Genomic DNA, 16,499 nt, shown 5'->3' with positions numbered 1-16,499 from the left:
TGGCTTTTCCTCTTCGGATAATTTTTTTTTCCCGAAAATAAACTGAGTCCGGAGACTGGCGGTGCCATGCCGCATAGCGGAACAGCGCGTTGAATCCTACGCCAGAACGGCCCCGGCAGCGCGAATGTCTCGGGCCGTCGCGGTCTGCTGCTTTGTCATAAAAGGGAGTTTTGAAGGGCATGCCATGGGTGCGATCATACCAGCACTAATGCACCGGATCCCATCATAACTCCGCAGTTAAGCGTGCTTGGGCGAGAGAAGTACTAGGATGGGTGACCCCCTGGGAAGTCCTCGTGTTGCACCCTTTTTATTTTTTGCCCGCTTTTTTATTTTTTGATAATATTTATTTTTAATTTTTTGGCTTTTGGCTTTTCCTCTTCGGATAATTTTTTCCCCCCGAAAATAAACTGAGTCCGGAGACTGGCGGTGCCATGCCGCATAGCGGGACCAGCGCGTTGAATCCTACGCCAGAACGGCCCCGGCGGCGCGAATGTCTCGGGCCGTCGAGGTCTGCTGCTTTGTCATAAAAGGGAGTTTCGATGGGCATGTCATGGGAGCGATCATACCAGCACAAATGCACCGGATCCCATCAGAACTCCGCAGTTAAGCGTGCTTGGGCGAGAGTAGTACTAGGATGGGTGACCCCCAGGGAAGTCCTCGTGTTGCACCCCTTTTATTTTTTGCCCGCTTTTTTTTTTGATAATATTTATTTTTAATTTTCCGGCTTTTGGCTTTTCCACTTCGGATAATTTTTTTCCCCCGAAAATAAACTGAGTCCGGAGACTCGCGGTGCCATGCCGCATAGCGGAACAGCGCGTTGAATCCTATGCCAGAACGGCCCCGGCAGCGCGAATGCCTCGGGCCGTCGAGGTCTGCTGCTTTGTCATAAAAGGGAGTTTCGAAGGGCATGTCATGGGTGCGATCATACCAGCACTAATGCACCGGATCCGATCAGAACTCCGCAGTTAAGCGTGCTTGGGCGAGAGTAGTACTAGGATGGGTGACCCCCTGGGAAGTCCTCGTGTTGCACCCTTTTTATTTTTTGCCCGCTTTTTTATTTTTTGATAATATTTATTTTTAATTTTTCGGCTTTTGGCTTTTCCTCTTCGGATAATTTTTTTTTCCCGAAAATAAACTGAGTCCGGAGACTGGCGGTGCCATGCCGCATAGCGGAACAGCGCGTTGAATCCTACGCCAGAACGGCCCCGGCAGCGCGAATGTCTCGGGCCGTCGCGGTCTGCTGCTTTGTCATAAAAGGGAGTTTTGAAGGGCATGCCATGGGTGCGATCATACCAGCACTAATGCACCGGATCCCATCATAACTCCGCAGTTAAGCGTGCTTGGGCGAGAGAAGTACTAGGATGGGTGACCCCCTGGGAAGTCCTCGTGTTGCACCCTTTTTATTTTTTGCCCGCTTTTTTATTTTTTGATAATATTTATTTTTAATTTTTTGGCTTTTGGCTTTTCCTCTTCGGATAATTTTTTCCCCCCGAAAATAAACTGAGTCCGGAGACTGGCGGTGCCATGCCGCATAGCGGGACCAGCGCGTTGAATCCTACGCCAGAACGGCCCCGGCGGCGCGAATGTCTCGGGCCGTCGAGGTCTGCTGCTTTGTCATAAAAGGGAGTTTCGATGGGCATGTCATGGGAGCGATCATACCAGCACAAATGCACCGGATCCCATCAGAACTCCGCAGTTAAGCGTGCTTGGGCGAGAGTAGTACTAGGATGGGTGACCCCCAGGGAAGTCCTCGTGTTGCACCCCTTTTATTTTTTGCCCGCTTTTTTTTTTGATAATATTTATTTTTAATTTTCCGGCTTTTGGCTTTTCCACTTCGGATAATTTTTTTCCCCCGAAAATAAACTGAGTCCGGAGACTCGCGGTGCCATGCCGCATAGCGGAACAGCGCGTTGAATCCTATGCCAGAACGGCCCCGGCAGCGCGAATGCCTCGGGCCGTCGAGGTCTGCTGCTTTGTCATAAAAGGGAGTTTCGAAGGGCATGTCATGGGTGCGATCATACCAGCACTAATGCACCGGATCCGATCAGAACTCCGCAGTTAAGCGTGCTTGGGCGAGAGTAGTACTAGGATGGGTGACCCCCTGGGAAGTCCTCGTGTTGCACCCTTTTTATTTTTTGCCCGCTTTTTTATTTTTTGATAATATTTATTTTTAATTTTTCGGCTTTTGGCTTTTCCTCTTCGGATAATTTTTTTTTCCCGAAAATAAACTGAGTCCGGAGACTGGCGGTGCCATGCCGCATAGCGGAACAGCGCGTTGAATCCTACGCCAGAACGGCCCCGGCAGCGCGAATGTCTCGGGCCGTCGCGGTCTGCTGCTTTGTCATAAAAGGGAGTTTTGAAGGGCATGCCATGGGTGCGATCATACCAGCACTAATGCACCGGATCCCATCATAACTCCGCAGTTAAGCGTGCTTGGGCGAGAGAAGTACTAGGATGGGTGACCCCCTGGGAAGTCCTCGTGTTGCACCCTTTTTATTTTTTGCCCGCTTTTTTATTTTTTGATAATATTTATTTTTAATTTTTTGGCTTTTGGCTTTTCCTCTTCGGATAATTTTTTCCCCCCGAAAATAAACTGAGTCCGGAGACTGGCGGTGCCATGCCGCATAGCGGGACCAGCGCGTTGAATCCTACGCCAGAACGGCCCCGGCGGCGCGAATGTCTCGGGCCGTCGAGGTCTGCTGCTTTGTCATAAAAGGGAGTTTCGATGGGCATGTCATGGGAGCGATCATACCAGCACAAATGCACCGGATCCCATCAGAACTCCGCAGTTAAGCGTGCTTGGGCGAGAGTAGTACTAGGATGGGTGACCCCCTGGGAAGTCCTCGTGTTGCACCCCTTTTATTTTTTGCCCGCTTTTTTATTTTTTGATAATATTTATTTTTAATTTTTCGGCTTTTGGCTTTTCCTCTTCGGATAATTTTTTTTTCCCGAAAATAAACTGAGTCCGGAGACTGGCGGTGCCATGCCGCATAGCGGGACCAGCGCGTTGAATCCTACGCCAGAACGGCCCCGGCGGCGCGAATGTCTCGGGCCGTCGAGGTCTGCTGCTTTGTCATAAAAGGGAGTTTCGATGGGCATGTCATGGGAGCGATCATACCAGCACAAATGCACCGGATCCCATCAGAACTCCGCAGTTAAGCGTGCTTGGGCGAGAGTAGTACTAGGATGGGTGACCCCCTGGGAAGTCCTCGTGTTGCACCTCTTTTATTTTTTGCCCGCTTTTTTTTTTTGATAATATTTATTTTTAATTTTCCGGCTTTTGGCTTTTCCACTTCGGATAATTTTTTTCCCCCGAAAATAAACTGAGTCCGGAGACTCGCGGTGCCATGCCGCATAGCGGAACAGCGCGTTGAATCCTATGCCAGAACGGCCCCGGCAGCGCGAATGCCTCGGGCCGTCGAGGTCTGCTGCTTTGTCATAAAAGGGAGTTTCGAAGGGCATGTCATGGGTGCGATCATACCAGCACTAATGCACCGGATCCGATCAGAACTCCGCAGTTAAGCGTGCTTGGGCGAGAGTAGTACTAGGATGGGTGACCCCCTGGGAAGTCCTCGTGTTGCACCCTTTTTATTTTTTGCCCGCTTTTTTATTTTTTGATAATATTTATTTTTAATTTTTCGGCTTTTGGCTTTTTCTCTTCGGATAATTTTTTTTTCCCGAAAATAAACTGAGTCCGGAGACTGGCGGTGCCATGCCGCATAGCGGAACAGCGCGTTGAATCCTACGCCAGAACGGCCCCGGCAGCGCGAATGTCTCGGGCCGTCGCGGTCTGCTGCTTTGTCATAAAAGGGAGTTTTGAAGGGCATGCCATGGGTGCGATCATACCAGCACTAATGCACCGGATCCCATCATAACTCCGCAGTTAAGCGTGCTTGGGCGAGAGAAGTACTAGGATGGGTGACCCCCTGGGAAGTCCTCGTGTTGCACCCTTTTTATTTTTTGCCCGCTTTTTTATTTTTTGATAATATTTATTTTTAATTTTTTGGCTTTTGGCTTTTCCTCTTCGGATAATTTTTTCCCCCCGAAAATAAACTGAGTCCGGAGACTGGCGGTGCCATGCCGCATAGCGGAACAGCGCGTTGAATCATACGCCAGAACGGCCCCGGCAGCGCGAATGTCTCGGGCCGTCGAGGTCTGCTGCTTTGTCATAAAAGGGAGTTTCGAAGGGCATGTCATGGGTGCGATCATACCAGCACTAATGCACCGGATCCCATCAGAACTCTGCAGTTAAGCGTGCTTGGGCGAGAGTAGTACTAGGATGGGTGACCCCCTGGAAAGTCCTCGTGTTGCACCCCTTTTATTTTTTTTCCGCTTTTTTATTTTTTGATATCATTTATTTTTTATTTTTCGGCTTTTGGCTTTTCCTCTTCGGATAACTTTTTTCCTCCGAAAATAAACTGAGTCCGGAGACTCGCGGTGCCATGCCGCATAGCGGAACAGCGCGTTGAATCCTACGCCAGAACGGCCCCGGCAGCGCGAATGTCTCGGGCCGTCGAGGTCTGCTGCTTTGTCATAAAAGGGAGTTTCGAAGGGCATGTCATGGGTGCGATCATACCAGCACTAATGCACCGGATCCCGTCAGAACTCCGCAGTTAAGCGTGCTTGGGCGAGAGTAGTACTAGGATGGGTGACCCCCTGGGAAGTCCTCGTGTTGCACCCTTTTTATTTTTTTCTCCACTTTTTTATTTTTTGATAATATTTATTTTTAATTTTTCGGCTTTTGGCTTTTCCTCTTCGGATAATTTTTTTTTCCCGAAAATAAACTGAGTCCGGAGACTGGCGGTGCCATGCCGCATAGCGGGACCAGCGCGTTGAATCCTACGCCAGAACGGCCCCGGCGGCGCGAATGTCTCGGGCCGTCGAGGTCTGCTGCTTTGTCATAAAAGGGAGTTTCCATGGGCATGTCATGGGAGCGATCATACCAGCACAAATGCACCGGATCCCATCAGAACTCCGCAGTTAAGCGTGCTTGGGCGAGAGTAGTACTAGGATGGGTGACCCCCTGGGAAGTCCTCGTGTTGCACCCCTTTTATTTTTTGCCCGCTTTTTTATTTTTTGATAATATTTATTTTTAATTTTTCGGCTTTTGGCTTTTCCTCTTCGGATAATTTTTTTTTCCCGAAAATAAACTGAGTCCGGAGACTGGCGGTGCCATGCCGCATAGCGGGACCAGCGCGTTGAATCCTACGCCAGAACGGCCCCGGCGGCGCGAATGTCTCGGGCCGTCGAGGTCTGCTGCTTTGTCATAAAAGGGAGTTTCGATGGGCATGTCATGGGAGCGATCATACCAGCACAAATGCACCGGATCCCATCAGAACTCCGCAGTTAAGCGTGCTTGGGCGAGAGTAGTACTAGGATGGGTGACCCCCTGGGAAGTCCTCGTGTTGCACCTCTTTTATTTTTTGCCCGCTTTTTTTTTTTGATAATATTTATTTTTAATTTTCCGGCTTTTGGCTTTTCCACTTCGGATAATTTTTTTCCCCCGAAAATAAACTGAGTCCGGAGACTCGCGGTGCCATGCCGCATAGCGGAACAGCGCGTTGAATCCTATGCCAGAACGGCCCCGGCAGCGCGAATGCCTCGGGCCGTCGAGGTCTGCTGCTTTGTCATAAAAGGGAGTTTCGAAGGGCATGTCATGGGTGCGATCATACCAGCACTAATGCACCGGATCCGATCAGAACTCCGCAGTTAAGCGTGCTTGGGCGAGAGTAGTACTAGGATGGGTGACCCCCTGGGAAGTCCTCGTGTTGCACCCTTTTTATTTTTTGCCCGCTTTTTTATTTTTTGATAATATTTATTTTTAATTTTTCGGCTTTTGGCTTTTTCTCTTCGGATAATTTTTTTTTCCCGAAAATAAACTGAGTCCGGAGACTGGCGGTGCCATGCCGCATAGCGGAACAGCGCGTTGAATCCTACGCCAGAACGGCCCCGGCAGCGCGAATGTCTCGGGCCGTCGCGGTCTGCTGCTTTGTCATAAAAGGGAGTTTTGAAGGGCATGCCATGGGTGCGATCATACCAGCACTAATGCACCGGATCCCATCATAACTCCGCAGTTAAGCGTGCTTGGGCGAGAGAAGTACTAGGATGGGTGACCCCCTGGGAAGTCCTCGTGTTGCACCCTTTTTATTTTTTGCCCGCTTTTTTATTTTTTGATAATATTTATTTTTAATTTTTTGGCTTTTGGCTTTTCCTCTTCGGATAATTTTTTCCCCCCGAAAATAAACTGAGTCCGGAGACTGGCGGTGCCATGCCGCATAGCGGAACAGCGCGTTGAATCATACGCCAGAACGGCCCCGGCAGCGCGAATGTCTCGGGCCGTCGAGGTCTGCTGCTTTGTCATAAAAGGGAGTTTCGAAGGGCATGTCATGGGTGCGATCATACCAGCACTAATGCACCGGATCCCATCAGAACTCTGCAGTTAAGCGTGCTTGGGCGAGAGTAGTACTAGGATGGGTGACCCCCTGGAAAGTCCTCGTGTTGCACCCCTTTTATTTTTTTTCCGCTTTTTTATTTTTTGATATCATTTATTTTTTGTTTTTCGGCTTTTGGCTTTTCCTCTTCGGATAACTTTTTTCCCCCGAAAATAAACTGAGTCCGGAGACTCGCGGTGCCATGCCGCATAGCGGAACAGCGCGTTGAATCCTACGCCAGAACGGCCCCGGCAGCGCGAATGTCTCGGGCCGTCGAGGTCTGCTGCTTTGTCATAAAAGGGAGTTTCGAAGGGCATGTCATGGGTGCGATCATACCAGCACTAATGCACCGGATCCCGTCAGAACTCCGCAGTTAAGCGTGCTTGGGCGAGAGTAGTACTAGGATGGGTGACCCCCTGGGAAGTCCTCGTGTTGCACCCTTTTTATTTTTTTCTCCACTTTTTTATTTTTTGATAATATTTATTTTTAATTTTTCGGCTTTTGGCTTTTCCTCTTCGGATAATTTTTTTTTCCCGAAAATAAACTGAGTCCGGAGACTGGCGGTGCCATGCCGCATAGCGGGACCAGCGCGTTGAATCCTACGCCAGAACGGCCCCGGCGGCGCGAATGTCTCGGGCCGTCGAGGTCTGCTGCTTTGTCATAAAAGGGAGTTTCCATGGGCATGTCATGGGAGCGATCATACCAGCACAAATGCACCGGATCCCATCAGAACTCCGCAGTTAAGCGTGCTTGGGCGAGAGTAGTACTAGGATGGGTGACCCCCTGGGAAGTCCTCGTGTTGCACCCCTTTTATTTTTTGCCCGCTTTTTTATTTTTTGATAATATTTATTTTTAATTTTTCGGCTTTTGGCTTTTCCTCTTCGGATAATTTTTTTTTCCCGAAAATAAACTGAGTCCGGAGACTGGCGGTGCCATGCCGCATAGCGGGACCAGCGCGTTGAATCCTACGCCAGAACGGCCCCGGCGGCGCGAATGTCTCGGGCCGTCGAGGTCTGCTGCTTTGTCATAAAAGGGAGTTTCGATGGGCATGTCATGGGAGCGATCATACCAGCACAAATGCACCGGATCCCATCAGAACTCCGCAGTTAAGCGTGCTTGGGCGAGAGTAGAACTAGGATGGGTGACCCCCTGGGAAGTCCTCGTGTTGCACCCCTTTTATTTTTTGCCCGCTTTTTTTTTTGATAATATTTATTTTTAATTTTCCGGCTTTTGGCTTTTCCACTTCGGATAATTTTTTTCCCCCGAAAATAAACTGAGTCCGGAGACTCGCGGTGCCATGCCGCATAGCGGAACAGCGCGTTGAATCCTACGCCAGAACGGCCCCGGCAGCGCGAATGCCTCGGGCCATCGAGGTCTGCTGCTTTGTCATAAAAGGGAGTTTCGAAGGGCATGTCATGGGTGCGATCATACCAGCACTAATGCACCGGATCCGATCAGAACTCCGCAGTTAAGCGTGCTTGGGCGAGAGTAGTACTAGGATGGGTGACCCCCTGGGAAGTCCTCGTGTTGCACCCTTTTTATTTTTTGCCCGCTTTTTTATTTTTTGATAATATTTATTTTTAATTTTTCGGCTTTTGGCTTTTCCTCTTCGGATAATTTTTTTTTTCCGAAAATAAACTGAGTCCGGAGACTGGCGGTGCCATGCCGCATAGCGGAACAGCGCGTTGAATCCTACGCCAGAACGGCCCCGGCAGCGCGAATGTCTCGGGCCGTCGCGGTCTGCTGCTTTGTCATAAAAGGGAGTTTTGAAGGGCATGCCATGGGTGCGATCATACCAGCACTAATGCACCGGATCCCATCATAACTCCGCAGTTAAGCGTGCTTGGGCGAGAGAAGTACTAGGATGGGTGACCCCCTGGGAAGTCCTCGTGTTGCACCCTTTTTATTTTTTGCCCGCTTTTTTATTTTTTGATAATATTTATTTTTAATTTTTCGGCTTTTGGCTTTTCCTCTTCGGATAATTTTTTCCCCCCGAAAATAAACTGAGTCCGGAGACTGGCGGTGCCATGCCGCATAGCGGAACAACGCGTTGAATCATACGCCAGAACGGCCCCGGCAGCGCGAATGTCTCGGGCCGTCGAGGTCTGCTGCTTTGTCATAAAAGGGAGTTTCGAAGGGCATGTCATGGGTGCGATCATACCAGCACTAATGCACCGGATCCCATCAGAACTCTGCAATTAAGCGTGCTTGGGCGAGAGTAGTACTAGGATGGGTGACCCCCTGGAAAGTCCTCGTGTTGCACCCCTTTTATTTTTTTTCCGCTTTTTTATTTTTTGATATCATTTATTTTTTATTTTTCGGCTTTTGGCTTTTCCTCTTCGGATAATTTTTTTCCCCCGAAAATAAACTGAGTCCGGAGACTCGCGGTGCCATGCCGCATAGCGGAACAGCGCGTTGAATCCTACGCCAGAACGGCCCCGGCAGCGCGAATGTCTCGGGCCGTCGAGGTCTGCTGCTTTGTCATAAAAGGGAGTTTCGAAGGGCATGTCATGGGTGCGATCATACCAGCACTAATGCACCGGATCCCGTCAGAACTCCGCAGTTAAGCGTGCTTGGGCGAGAGTAGTACTAGGATGGGTGACCCCATGGGAAGTCCTCGTGTTGCACCCTTTTTATTTTTTTCTCCACTTTTTTATTTTTTGATAATATTTATTTTTACTTTTTCGGCTTTTGGCTTTTCCTCTTCGGATAATTTTTTTCCCCCGAAAATAAACTGAGTCCGGAGACTGGCGGTGCCATGCCGCATAGCGGGACCAGCGCGTTGAATCCTACGCCAGAACGGCCCCGGCGGCGCGAATGTCTCGGGCCGTCGAGGTCTGCTGCTTTGTCATAAAAGGGAGTTTCGATGGGCATGTCATGGGAGCGATCATACCAGCACAAATGCACCGGATCCCATCAGAACTCCGCAGTTAAGCGTGCTTGGGCGAGAGTAGTACTAGGATGGGTGACCCCCTGGGAAGTCCTCGTGTTGCACCCCTTTTATTTTTTGCCCGCTTTTTTTTTTGATAATATTTATTTTTAATTTTCCGGCTTTTGGCTTTTCCACTTCGGATAATTTTTTTCCCCCGAAAATAAACTGAGTCCGGAGACTCGCGGTGCCATGCCGCATAGCGGAACAGCGCGTTGAATCCTACGCCAGAACGGCCCCGGCAGCGCGAATGCCTCGGGCCATCGAGGTCTGCTGCTTTGTCATAAAAGGGAGTTTCGAAGGGCATGTCATGGGTGCGATCATACCAGCACTAATGCACCGGATCCGATCAGAACTCCGCAGTTAAGCGTGCTTGGGCGAGAGTAGTACTAGGATGGGTGACCCCCTGGGAAGTCCTCGTGTTGCACCCTTTTTATTTTTTGCCCGCTTTTTTATTTTTTGATAATATTTATTTTTAATTTTTCGGCTTTTGGCTTTTCCTCTTCGGATAATTTTTTTTTCCCGAAAATAAACTGAGTCCGGAGACTGGCGGTGCCATGCCGCATAGCGGAACAGCGCGTTGAATCCTACGCCAGAACGGCCCCGGCAGCGCGAATGTCTCGGGCCGTCGCGGTCTGTGCTTTGTCATAAGAGGGAGTTTCGAAGGGCATGTCATGGGTGCGATCATACCAGCACTAATGCACCGGATCCCATCATAACTCCGCAGTTAAGCGTGCTTGGGCGAGAGAAGTACTACGATGGGTGACCCCCTGGAAAGTCCTCGTGTTGCACCCCTTTTATTTTTTGCCCGCTTTTTTATTTTTTGATAACATTTATTTTTTATTTTTCGGCTTTTGGCTTTCCCTCTTCGGATAATTTTTTTCCCCCGAAAATAAACTGAGTCCGGAGACTCGCGGTGCCATGCCGCATAGCGGAACAGCGCGTTGAATCCTACGCCAGAACGGCCCCGGCAGCGCGAATGTCTCGGGCCGTCGAGGTCTGCTGCTTTGTCATAAAAGGGTGTTTCGAAGGGCATGTCATGGGTGCGATCATACCAGCACTAATGCACCGGATCCCATCAGAACTCCGCAGTTAAGCGTGCTTGGGCGAGAGTAGTACTAGGATGGGTGACCCCCTGGGAAGTCCTCGTGTTGCACCCTTTTTATTTTTTTCTCCACTTTTTTATTTTTTGATAATATTTATTTTTAATTTTTCGGCTTTTGGCTTTTCCTCTTCGGATAATTTTTTTTCCCCGAAAATAAACTGAGTCCGGAGACTGGCGGTGCCATGCCGCATAGCGGGACCAGCGCGTTGAATCCTACGCCAGAACGGCCCCGGTGGCGCGAATGTCTCGGGCCGTCGAGGTCTGCTGCTTTGTCATAAAAGGGAGTTTCGATGGGCATGTCATGGGTGCGATCATACCAGCACTAATGCACCGGATCCCATCAGAACTCCGCAGTTAAGCGTGCTTGGGCGAGAGTAGTACTAGGATGGGTGACCCCCTGGGAAGTCCTCGTGTTGCACCCCTTTTATTTTTTGCCCGCTTTTTTATTTTTTGATAATATTTATTTTTAATTTTTCAGCTTTTGGCTTTTTCTCTTCGGATAATTTTTTTCCCCCGAAAATAAACTGAGTCCGGAGACTGGCGGTGCCATGCCGCATAGCGGAACAGCGCGTTGAATCCTACGCCAGAACGGCCCCGGTAGCGCGAATGTCTCGGGCCGTCGCGGTCTGCTGCTTTGTCATAAAAGGGAGTTTCGAAGGGCATGTCATGGGTGCGATCATACCAGCACTAATGCACCGGATCCCATCATAACTCCGCAGTTAAGCGTGCTTGGGCGAGAGAAGTACTAGGATGGGTGACCCCCTGGGAAGTCCTCGTGTTGCACCCTTTTTATTTTTTGCCCGCTTTTTTATTTTTTGATAATATTTATTTTTAATTTTTTGGCTTTTGGCTTTTCCTCTTCGGATAATTTTTTCCCCCCGAAAATAAACTGAGTCCGGAGACTGGCGGTGCCATGCCGCATAGCGGAACAGCGCGTTGAATCATACGCCAGAACGGTCCCGGCAGCGCGAATGTCTCGGGCCGTCGAGGTCTGCTGCTTTGTCATAAAAGGGAGTTTCGAAGGGCATGTCATGGGTGCGATCATACCAGCACTAATGCACCGGATCCCATCAGAACTCTGCAGTTAAGCGTGCTTGGGCGAGAGTAGTACTAGGATGGGTGACCCCCTGGAAAGTCCTCGTGTTGCACCCCTTTTATTTTTTGCCCGCTTTTTTATTTTTTGATAACATTTATTTTTTATTTTTCGGCTTTTGGCTTTCCCTCTTCGGATAATTTTTTTCCCCCGAAAATAAACTGAGTCCGGAGACTCGCGGTGCCATGCCGCATAGCGGAACAGCGCGTTGAATCCTACGCCAGAACGGCCCCGGCAGCGCGAATGTCTCGGGCCGTCGAGGTCTGCTGCTTTGTCATAAAAGGGTGTTTCGAAGGGCATGTCATGGGTGCGATCATACCAGCACTAATGCACCGGATCCCATCAGAACTCCGCAGTTAAGCGTGCTTGGGCGAGAGTAGTACTAGGATGGGTGACCCCCTGGGAAGTCCTCGTGTTGCACCCTTTTTATTTTTTTCTCCACTTTTTTATTTTTTGATAATATTTATTTTTAATTTTTCGGCTTTTGGCTTTTCCTCTTCGGATAATTTTTTTTCCCCGAAAATAAACTGAGTCCGGAGACTGGCGGTGCCATGCCGCATAGCGGGACCAGCGCGTTGAATCCTACGCCAGAACGGCCCCGGCGGCGCGAATGTCTCGGGCCGTCGAGGTCTGCTGCTTTGTCATAAAAGGGAGTTTCGATGGGCATGTCATGGGTGCGATCATACCAGCACTAATGCACCGGATCCCATCAGAACTCCGCAGTTAAGCGTGCTTGGGCGAGAGTAGTACTAGGATGGGTGACCCCCTGGGAAGTCCTCGTGTTGCACCCCTTTTATTTTTTGCCCGCTTTTTTATTTTTTGATAATATTTATTTTTAATTTTTCAGCTTTTGGCTTTTCCTCTTCGGATAATTTTTTTCCCCCGAAAATAAACTGAGTCCGGAGACTCGCGGTGCCATGCCGCATAGCGGAACAGCGCGTTGAATCCTACGCCAGAACGGCCCCGGCAGCGCGAATGTCTCGGGCCTTCGCGGTCTGCTGCTTTGTCATAAAAGGGAGTTTCGAAGGGCATGTCATGGGTGCGATCATACCAGCACTAATGCACCGGATCCCATCATAACTCCGCAGTTAAGCGTGCTTGGGCGAGAGAAGTACTAGGATGGGTGACCCCCTGGGAAGTCCTCGTGTTGCACCCTTTTTATTTTTTGCCCGCTTTTTTATTTTTTGATAATATTTATTTTTAATTTTTTGGCTTTTGGCTTTTCCTCTTCGGATAATTTTTTCCCCCCGAAAATAAATTGAGTCCGGAGACTGGCGGTGCCATGCCGCATAGCGGAACAGCGCGTTGAATCATACGCCAGAACGGCCCCGGCGGCGCGAATGTCTCGGGCCGTCGAGGTCTGCTGCTTTGTCATAAAAGGGAGTTTCGATGGGCATGTCATGGGTGCGATCATACCAGCACTAATGCACCGGATCCCATCAGAACTCCGCAGTTAAGCGTGCTTGGGCGAGAGTAGTACTAGGATGGGTGACCCCCTGGGAAGTCCTCGTGTTGCACCCCTTTTATTATTTGCCCGCTTTTTTATTTTTTGATAATATTTATTTTTAATTTTTCGGCTTTTGGCTTTTCCTCTTCGGATAATTTTTTTCCCCTGAAAATAAACTGAGTCCGGAGACTCGCGGTGCCATGCCGCATAGCGGAACAGCGCGTTGAATCCTACGCCAGAACGGCCCCGGCAGCGCGAATGCCTCGGGCCGTCGAGGTCTGCTGCTTTGTCATAAAAGGGAGTTTCGAAGGGCATGTCATGGGTGCGATCATACCAGCACTAATGCACCGGATCCCATCAGAACTCCGCAGTTAAGCGTACTTGGGCGAGAGTAGTACTAGGATGGGTGACCCCCTGGGAAGTCCTCGTGTTGCACCCTTTTTATTTTTTGCCCGCTTTTTTATTTTTTGATAATATTTATTTTTAATTTTTCGGCTTTTGGCTTTTCCTCTTCGGATAATTTTTTTTTCCCGAAAATAAACTGAGTCCGGAGACTGGCGGTGCCATGCCGCATAGCGGAACAGCGCGTTGAATCCTACGCCAGAACGGCCCCGGCAGCGCGAAAGTCTCGGGCCGTCGCGGTCTGCTGCTTTGTCATAAAAGGGAGTTTCGAAGGGCATGTCATGGGTGCGATCATACCAGCACTAATGCACCGGATCCCATCATGACTCCGCAGTTAAGCGTGCTTGGGCGAGAGAAGTACTAGGATGGGTGACCCCCTGGAAAGTCCTCGTGTTGCACCCTTTTTATTTTTTGCCCGCTTTTTTATTTTTTGATAATATTTATTTTTAATTTTTTGGCTTTTGGCTTTTCCTTTTCGGATAATTTTTTCCCCCCGAAAATAAACTGAGTCCGGAGACTGGCGGTGCCATGCCGCATAGCGGAACAGCACGTTGAATCATACGCCAGAACGGCCCCGGCAGCGCGAATGTCTCGGGCCGTCGAGGTCTGCTGCTTTGTCATAAAAGGGAGTTTCGAAGGGCATGTCATGGGTGCGATCATACCAGCACTAATGCACCGGATCCCATCAGAACTCTGCAGTTAAGCGTGCTTGGGCGAGAGTAGTACTAGGATGGGTGACCCCCTGGAAAGTCCTCGTGTTGCACCCCTTTTATTTTTTTTCCGCTTTTTTATTTTTTGATATCATTTATTTTTTATTTTTCGGCTTTTGGCTTTTCCTCTTCGGATAATTTTTTTCCCCCGAAAATAAACTGAGTCCGGAGACTCGCGGTGCCATGCCGCATAGCGGAACAGCGCGTTGAATCCTACGCCAGAACGGCCCCGGCAGCGCGAATGTCTCGGGCCGTCGAGGTCTGCTGCTTTGTCATAAAAGGGAGTTTCAAAGGGCATGTCATGGGTGCGATCATACCAGCACTAATGCACCGGATCCCATCAGAACTCCGCAGTTAAGCGTGCTTGGGCGAGAGTAGTACTAGGATGGGTGACCCCCTGGGAAGTCCTCGTGTTGCACCCTTTTTATTTTTTTCTCCACTTTTTTATTTTTTGATAATATTTATTTTTAATTTTTCGGCTTTTGGCTTTTCCTCTTCGGATAATTTTTTTTCTCCGAAAATAAACTGAGTCCGGAGACTGGCGGTGCCATGCCGCATAGCGGGACCAGCGTGTTGAATCCTACGCCAGAACGGCCCCGGCGGCGCGAATGTCTCGGGCCGTCGAGGTCTGCTGCTTTGTCATAAAAGGGAGTTTCGATGGGCATGTCATGGGTGCGATCATACCAGCACTAATGCACCGGATCCCATCAGAACTCCGCAGTTAAGCGTGCTTGGGCGAGAGTAGTACTAGGATGGGTGACCCCCTGGGAAGTCCTCGTGTTGCACCCCTTTTATTATTTGCCCGCTTTTTTATTTTTTGATAATATTTATTTTTAATTTTTCGGCTTTTGGCTTTTCCTCTTCGGATAATTTTTTTTTCCCGAAAATAAACTGAGTCCGGAGACTGGCGGTGCCATGCCGCATAGCGGAACAGCGCGTTGAATCCTACGCCAGAACGGCCCCGGCAGCGCGAATGTCTCGGGCCGTCGCGGTCTGCTGCTTTGTCATAAAAGGGAGTTTCGAAGGGCATGTCATGGGTGCGATCATACCAGCACTAATGCACCGGATCCCATCATAACTCCGCAGTTAAGCGTGCTTGGGCGAGAGAAGTACTAGGATGGGTGACCCCCTGGGAAGTCCTCGTGTTGCTCCCTTTTTATTTTTTGCCCGCTTTTTTATTTTTTGATAATATTTATTTTTAATTTTTTGGCTTTTGGCTTTTCCTCTTCGGATAATTTTTTCCCCCCGAAAATAAACTGAGTCCGGAGACTGGCGGTGCCATGCCGCATAGCGGAACAGAACGTTGAATCATACGCCAGAACGGCCCCGGCAGCGCGAATGTCTCGGGCCGTCGAGGTCTGCTTCTTTGTCATAAAAGGGAGTTTCGAAGGGCATGTCATGGGTGCGATCATACCAGCACTAATGCACCGGATCCCATCAGAACTCTGCAGTTAAGCGTGCTTGGGCGAGAGTAGTACTAGGATGGGTGACCCCATGGAAAGTCCTCGTGTTGCACCCCTTTTATTTTTTTTCCGCTTTTTTATTTTTTGATATCATTTATTTTTTATTTTTCGGCTTTTGGCTTTTCCTCTTCGGATAATTTTTTTCCCCCGAAAATAAACTGAGTCCGGAGACTCGCGGTGCCATGCCGCATAGCGGAACAGCGCGTTGAATCCTACGCCAGAACGGCCCCGGCAGCGCGAATGTCTCGGGCCGTCGAGGTCTGCTGCTTTGTCATAAAAGGGAGTTTCGAAGGGCATGTCATGGGTGCGATCATACCAGCACTAATGCACCGGATACCATCAGAACTCCGCAGTTAAGCGTGCTTGGGCGAGAGTAGTACTAGGATGGGTGACCCCCTGGAAAGTCCTCGTGTTGCACCCTTTTTATTTTTTTCTCCACTTTTTTATTTTTTGATAATATTTATTTTTAATTTTTCGGCTTTTGGCTTTTCCTCTTCGGATAATTTTTTTCCCCCGAAAATAAACTGAGTCCGGAGACTGGCGGTGCCATGCCGCATAGCGGGACCAGCGCGTTGAATCCTACGCCAGAACGGCCCCGGCGGCGCGAATGTCTCGGGCCGTCGAGGTCTGCTGCTTTGTCATAAAAGGGAGTTTCGATGGGCACGTCATGGTTGCGATCATACCAGCACTAATGCACCGGATCCCATCAGAACTCCGCAGTTAAGCGTGCTTGGGCGAGAGTAGTACTAGGATGGGTGACCCCCTGGGAAGTCCTCGTGTTGCACCCCTTTTATTTTTTGCCCGCTTTTTTATTTTTTGATAATATTTATTTTTAATTTTCCGGCTTTTGGCTTTTCCACTTCGGATAATTTTTTTCCCCCGAAAATAAACTGAGTCCGGAGACTCGCGGTGCCATGCC

The 16,499-nt window shown here is 49.5% G+C and overlaps 44 non-coding genes and 1 pseudogene across 44 annotated transcripts; all 45 read left to right on the top strand.

The window, feature by feature from the left end:
• The first annotated feature begins 186 nt into the window (after positions 1-186).
• Positions 187-305, top strand: LOC149756166 (5S ribosomal RNA). The gene has a single exon (XR_016406540.1). It is a non-coding gene; the product is annotated as a 5S ribosomal RNA (ribosomal RNA).
• Positions 306-552: 247 nt separating this feature from the next.
• Positions 553-671, top strand: LOC149756165 (5S ribosomal RNA). Its single transcript, XR_016405496.1, has one exon. It is a non-coding gene; the product is annotated as a 5S ribosomal RNA (ribosomal RNA).
• A 243-nt stretch (positions 672-914) lies between these two features.
• On the top strand, positions 915-1,033 carry LOC149756164 (5S ribosomal RNA). The gene has a single exon (XR_016404207.1). It is a non-coding gene; the product is annotated as a 5S ribosomal RNA (ribosomal RNA).
• Positions 1,034-1,279: 246 nt separating this feature from the next.
• On the top strand, positions 1,280-1,398 carry LOC149756163 (5S ribosomal RNA). Its single transcript, XR_016406539.1, has one exon. It is a non-coding gene; the product is annotated as a 5S ribosomal RNA (ribosomal RNA).
• A 247-nt stretch (positions 1,399-1,645) lies between these two features.
• Positions 1,646-1,764, top strand: LOC149756162 (5S ribosomal RNA). Its single transcript, XR_016405495.1, has one exon. It is a non-coding gene; the product is annotated as a 5S ribosomal RNA (ribosomal RNA).
• A 243-nt stretch (positions 1,765-2,007) lies between these two features.
• LOC149756161 (5S ribosomal RNA) lies at positions 2,008-2,126 on the top strand. Its single transcript, XR_016404206.1, has one exon. It is a non-coding gene; the product is annotated as a 5S ribosomal RNA (ribosomal RNA).
• Positions 2,127-2,372: 246 nt separating this feature from the next.
• LOC149756160 (5S ribosomal RNA) lies at positions 2,373-2,491 on the top strand. Its single transcript, XR_016406538.1, has one exon. It is a non-coding gene; the product is annotated as a 5S ribosomal RNA (ribosomal RNA).
• A 247-nt stretch (positions 2,492-2,738) lies between these two features.
• LOC149756159 (5S ribosomal RNA) lies at positions 2,739-2,857 on the top strand. Its single transcript, XR_016403807.1, has one exon. It is a non-coding gene; the product is annotated as a 5S ribosomal RNA (ribosomal RNA).
• A 247-nt stretch (positions 2,858-3,104) lies between these two features.
• Positions 3,105-3,223, top strand: LOC149756158 (5S ribosomal RNA). Its single transcript, XR_016405344.1, has one exon. It is a non-coding gene; the product is annotated as a 5S ribosomal RNA (ribosomal RNA).
• Positions 3,224-3,467: 244 nt separating this feature from the next.
• Positions 3,468-3,586, top strand: LOC149756157 (5S ribosomal RNA). Its single transcript, XR_016404205.1, has one exon. It is a non-coding gene; the product is annotated as a 5S ribosomal RNA (ribosomal RNA).
• Positions 3,587-3,832: 246 nt separating this feature from the next.
• LOC149756156 (5S ribosomal RNA) lies at positions 3,833-3,951 on the top strand. The gene has a single exon (XR_016406537.1). It is a non-coding gene; the product is annotated as a 5S ribosomal RNA (ribosomal RNA).
• Positions 3,952-4,197: 246 nt separating this feature from the next.
• On the top strand, positions 4,198-4,316 carry LOC149756155 (5S ribosomal RNA). Its single transcript, XR_016405295.1, has one exon. It is a non-coding gene; the product is annotated as a 5S ribosomal RNA (ribosomal RNA).
• Positions 4,317-4,562: 246 nt separating this feature from the next.
• LOC149756154 (5S ribosomal RNA) lies at positions 4,563-4,681 on the top strand. Its single transcript, XR_016413058.1, has one exon. It is a non-coding gene; the product is annotated as a 5S ribosomal RNA (ribosomal RNA).
• Positions 4,682-4,929: 248 nt separating this feature from the next.
• LOC149756153 (5S ribosomal RNA) lies at positions 4,930-5,048 on the top strand. The gene has a single exon (XR_016403806.1). It is a non-coding gene; the product is annotated as a 5S ribosomal RNA (ribosomal RNA).
• A 247-nt stretch (positions 5,049-5,295) lies between these two features.
• LOC149756152 (5S ribosomal RNA) lies at positions 5,296-5,414 on the top strand. The gene has a single exon (XR_016405343.1). It is a non-coding gene; the product is annotated as a 5S ribosomal RNA (ribosomal RNA).
• Positions 5,415-5,658: 244 nt separating this feature from the next.
• LOC149756151 (5S ribosomal RNA) lies at positions 5,659-5,777 on the top strand. Its single transcript, XR_016404204.1, has one exon. It is a non-coding gene; the product is annotated as a 5S ribosomal RNA (ribosomal RNA).
• Positions 5,778-6,023: 246 nt separating this feature from the next.
• Positions 6,024-6,142, top strand: LOC149756150 (5S ribosomal RNA). Its single transcript, XR_016406536.1, has one exon. It is a non-coding gene; the product is annotated as a 5S ribosomal RNA (ribosomal RNA).
• A 246-nt stretch (positions 6,143-6,388) lies between these two features.
• Positions 6,389-6,507, top strand: LOC149756149 (5S ribosomal RNA). Its single transcript, XR_016405294.1, has one exon. It is a non-coding gene; the product is annotated as a 5S ribosomal RNA (ribosomal RNA).
• A 246-nt stretch (positions 6,508-6,753) lies between these two features.
• On the top strand, positions 6,754-6,872 carry LOC149756148 (5S ribosomal RNA). The gene has a single exon (XR_016413056.1). It is a non-coding gene; the product is annotated as a 5S ribosomal RNA (ribosomal RNA).
• A 248-nt stretch (positions 6,873-7,120) lies between these two features.
• LOC149756147 (5S ribosomal RNA) lies at positions 7,121-7,239 on the top strand. The gene has a single exon (XR_016403805.1). It is a non-coding gene; the product is annotated as a 5S ribosomal RNA (ribosomal RNA).
• A 247-nt stretch (positions 7,240-7,486) lies between these two features.
• On the top strand, positions 7,487-7,605 carry LOC149756146 (5S ribosomal RNA). The gene has a single exon (XR_016408265.1). It is a non-coding gene; the product is annotated as a 5S ribosomal RNA (ribosomal RNA).
• A 243-nt stretch (positions 7,606-7,848) lies between these two features.
• Positions 7,849-7,967, top strand: LOC149756145 (5S ribosomal RNA). Its single transcript, XR_016404202.1, has one exon. It is a non-coding gene; the product is annotated as a 5S ribosomal RNA (ribosomal RNA).
• Positions 7,968-8,213: 246 nt separating this feature from the next.
• On the top strand, positions 8,214-8,332 carry LOC149756144 (5S ribosomal RNA). Its single transcript, XR_016406534.1, has one exon. It is a non-coding gene; the product is annotated as a 5S ribosomal RNA (ribosomal RNA).
• A 246-nt stretch (positions 8,333-8,578) lies between these two features.
• On the top strand, positions 8,579-8,697 carry LOC149756143 (5S ribosomal RNA). Its single transcript, XR_016408118.1, has one exon. It is a non-coding gene; the product is annotated as a 5S ribosomal RNA (ribosomal RNA).
• A 246-nt stretch (positions 8,698-8,943) lies between these two features.
• On the top strand, positions 8,944-9,062 carry LOC149756142 (5S ribosomal RNA). Its single transcript, XR_016400642.1, has one exon. It is a non-coding gene; the product is annotated as a 5S ribosomal RNA (ribosomal RNA).
• Positions 9,063-9,310: 248 nt separating this feature from the next.
• Positions 9,311-9,429, top strand: LOC149756141 (5S ribosomal RNA). Its single transcript, XR_016403804.1, has one exon. It is a non-coding gene; the product is annotated as a 5S ribosomal RNA (ribosomal RNA).
• A 243-nt stretch (positions 9,430-9,672) lies between these two features.
• LOC149756140 (5S ribosomal RNA) lies at positions 9,673-9,791 on the top strand. Its single transcript, XR_016404201.1, has one exon. It is a non-coding gene; the product is annotated as a 5S ribosomal RNA (ribosomal RNA).
• A 245-nt stretch (positions 9,792-10,036) lies between these two features.
• LOC149756139 (5S ribosomal RNA) lies at positions 10,037-10,155 on the top strand. The gene has a single exon (XR_016408869.1). It is a non-coding gene; the product is annotated as a 5S ribosomal RNA (ribosomal RNA).
• A 246-nt stretch (positions 10,156-10,401) lies between these two features.
• Positions 10,402-10,520, top strand: LOC149756138 (5S ribosomal RNA). The gene has a single exon (XR_016411747.1). It is a non-coding gene; the product is annotated as a 5S ribosomal RNA (ribosomal RNA).
• Positions 10,521-10,768: 248 nt separating this feature from the next.
• On the top strand, positions 10,769-10,887 carry LOC149756137 (5S ribosomal RNA). Its single transcript, XR_016412006.1, has one exon. It is a non-coding gene; the product is annotated as a 5S ribosomal RNA (ribosomal RNA).
• Positions 10,888-11,133: 246 nt separating this feature from the next.
• Positions 11,134-11,252, top strand: LOC149756136 (5S ribosomal RNA). The gene has a single exon (XR_016406533.1). It is a non-coding gene; the product is annotated as a 5S ribosomal RNA (ribosomal RNA).
• A 246-nt stretch (positions 11,253-11,498) lies between these two features.
• LOC149756135 (5S ribosomal RNA) lies at positions 11,499-11,617 on the top strand. Its single transcript, XR_016405293.1, has one exon. It is a non-coding gene; the product is annotated as a 5S ribosomal RNA (ribosomal RNA).
• A 246-nt stretch (positions 11,618-11,863) lies between these two features.
• LOC149756134 (5S ribosomal RNA) lies at positions 11,864-11,982 on the top strand. The gene has a single exon (XR_016411746.1). It is a non-coding gene; the product is annotated as a 5S ribosomal RNA (ribosomal RNA).
• A 248-nt stretch (positions 11,983-12,230) lies between these two features.
• Positions 12,231-12,349, top strand: LOC149756133 (5S ribosomal RNA). The gene has a single exon (XR_016411995.1). It is a non-coding gene; the product is annotated as a 5S ribosomal RNA (ribosomal RNA).
• A 246-nt stretch (positions 12,350-12,595) lies between these two features.
• On the top strand, positions 12,596-12,714 carry LOC149756132 (5S ribosomal RNA). Its single transcript, XR_016406532.1, has one exon. It is a non-coding gene; the product is annotated as a 5S ribosomal RNA (ribosomal RNA).
• Positions 12,715-12,960: 246 nt separating this feature from the next.
• On the top strand, positions 12,961-13,079 carry LOC149756131 (5S ribosomal RNA). The gene has a single exon (XR_016411984.1). It is a non-coding gene; the product is annotated as a 5S ribosomal RNA (ribosomal RNA).
• Positions 13,080-13,325: 246 nt separating this feature from the next.
• On the top strand, positions 13,326-13,444 carry LOC149756130 (5S ribosomal RNA). The gene has a single exon (XR_016402817.1). It is a non-coding gene; the product is annotated as a 5S ribosomal RNA (ribosomal RNA).
• Positions 13,445-13,690: 246 nt separating this feature from the next.
• LOC149756129 (5S ribosomal RNA) lies at positions 13,691-13,809 on the top strand (annotated as a pseudogene).
• Positions 13,810-14,055: 246 nt separating this feature from the next.
• On the top strand, positions 14,056-14,174 carry LOC149756128 (5S ribosomal RNA). The gene has a single exon (XR_016405292.1). It is a non-coding gene; the product is annotated as a 5S ribosomal RNA (ribosomal RNA).
• Positions 14,175-14,420: 246 nt separating this feature from the next.
• LOC149756127 (5S ribosomal RNA) lies at positions 14,421-14,539 on the top strand. Its single transcript, XR_016411745.1, has one exon. It is a non-coding gene; the product is annotated as a 5S ribosomal RNA (ribosomal RNA).
• Positions 14,540-14,787: 248 nt separating this feature from the next.
• Positions 14,788-14,906, top strand: LOC149756126 (5S ribosomal RNA). Its single transcript, XR_016411973.1, has one exon. It is a non-coding gene; the product is annotated as a 5S ribosomal RNA (ribosomal RNA).
• Positions 14,907-15,152: 246 nt separating this feature from the next.
• On the top strand, positions 15,153-15,271 carry LOC149756125 (5S ribosomal RNA). Its single transcript, XR_016408174.1, has one exon. It is a non-coding gene; the product is annotated as a 5S ribosomal RNA (ribosomal RNA).
• A 246-nt stretch (positions 15,272-15,517) lies between these two features.
• Positions 15,518-15,636, top strand: LOC149756124 (5S ribosomal RNA). The gene has a single exon (XR_016405374.1). It is a non-coding gene; the product is annotated as a 5S ribosomal RNA (ribosomal RNA).
• Positions 15,637-15,882: 246 nt separating this feature from the next.
• LOC149756123 (5S ribosomal RNA) lies at positions 15,883-16,001 on the top strand. Its single transcript, XR_016407838.1, has one exon. It is a non-coding gene; the product is annotated as a 5S ribosomal RNA (ribosomal RNA).
• A 248-nt stretch (positions 16,002-16,249) lies between these two features.
• On the top strand, positions 16,250-16,368 carry LOC149756122 (5S ribosomal RNA). Its single transcript, XR_016402057.1, has one exon. It is a non-coding gene; the product is annotated as a 5S ribosomal RNA (ribosomal RNA).
• Positions 16,369-16,499: the final 131 nt, after the last annotated feature.

This window comes from Phoenix dactylifera, chromosome 4 (genome assembly GCF_051530095.1).
Source record: "Phoenix dactylifera cultivar Ajwa chromosome 4, Ajwa_hap1_PhDact_Kaust_v1.1, whole genome shotgun sequence".
Taxonomy (NCBI): Eukaryota; Viridiplantae; Streptophyta; class Magnoliopsida; order Arecales; family Arecaceae; genus Phoenix; species Phoenix dactylifera.
The sequence above is the reverse complement of the archived record's forward strand: the minus strand, read 5'-3'. Positions and strand labels throughout refer to the sequence as shown.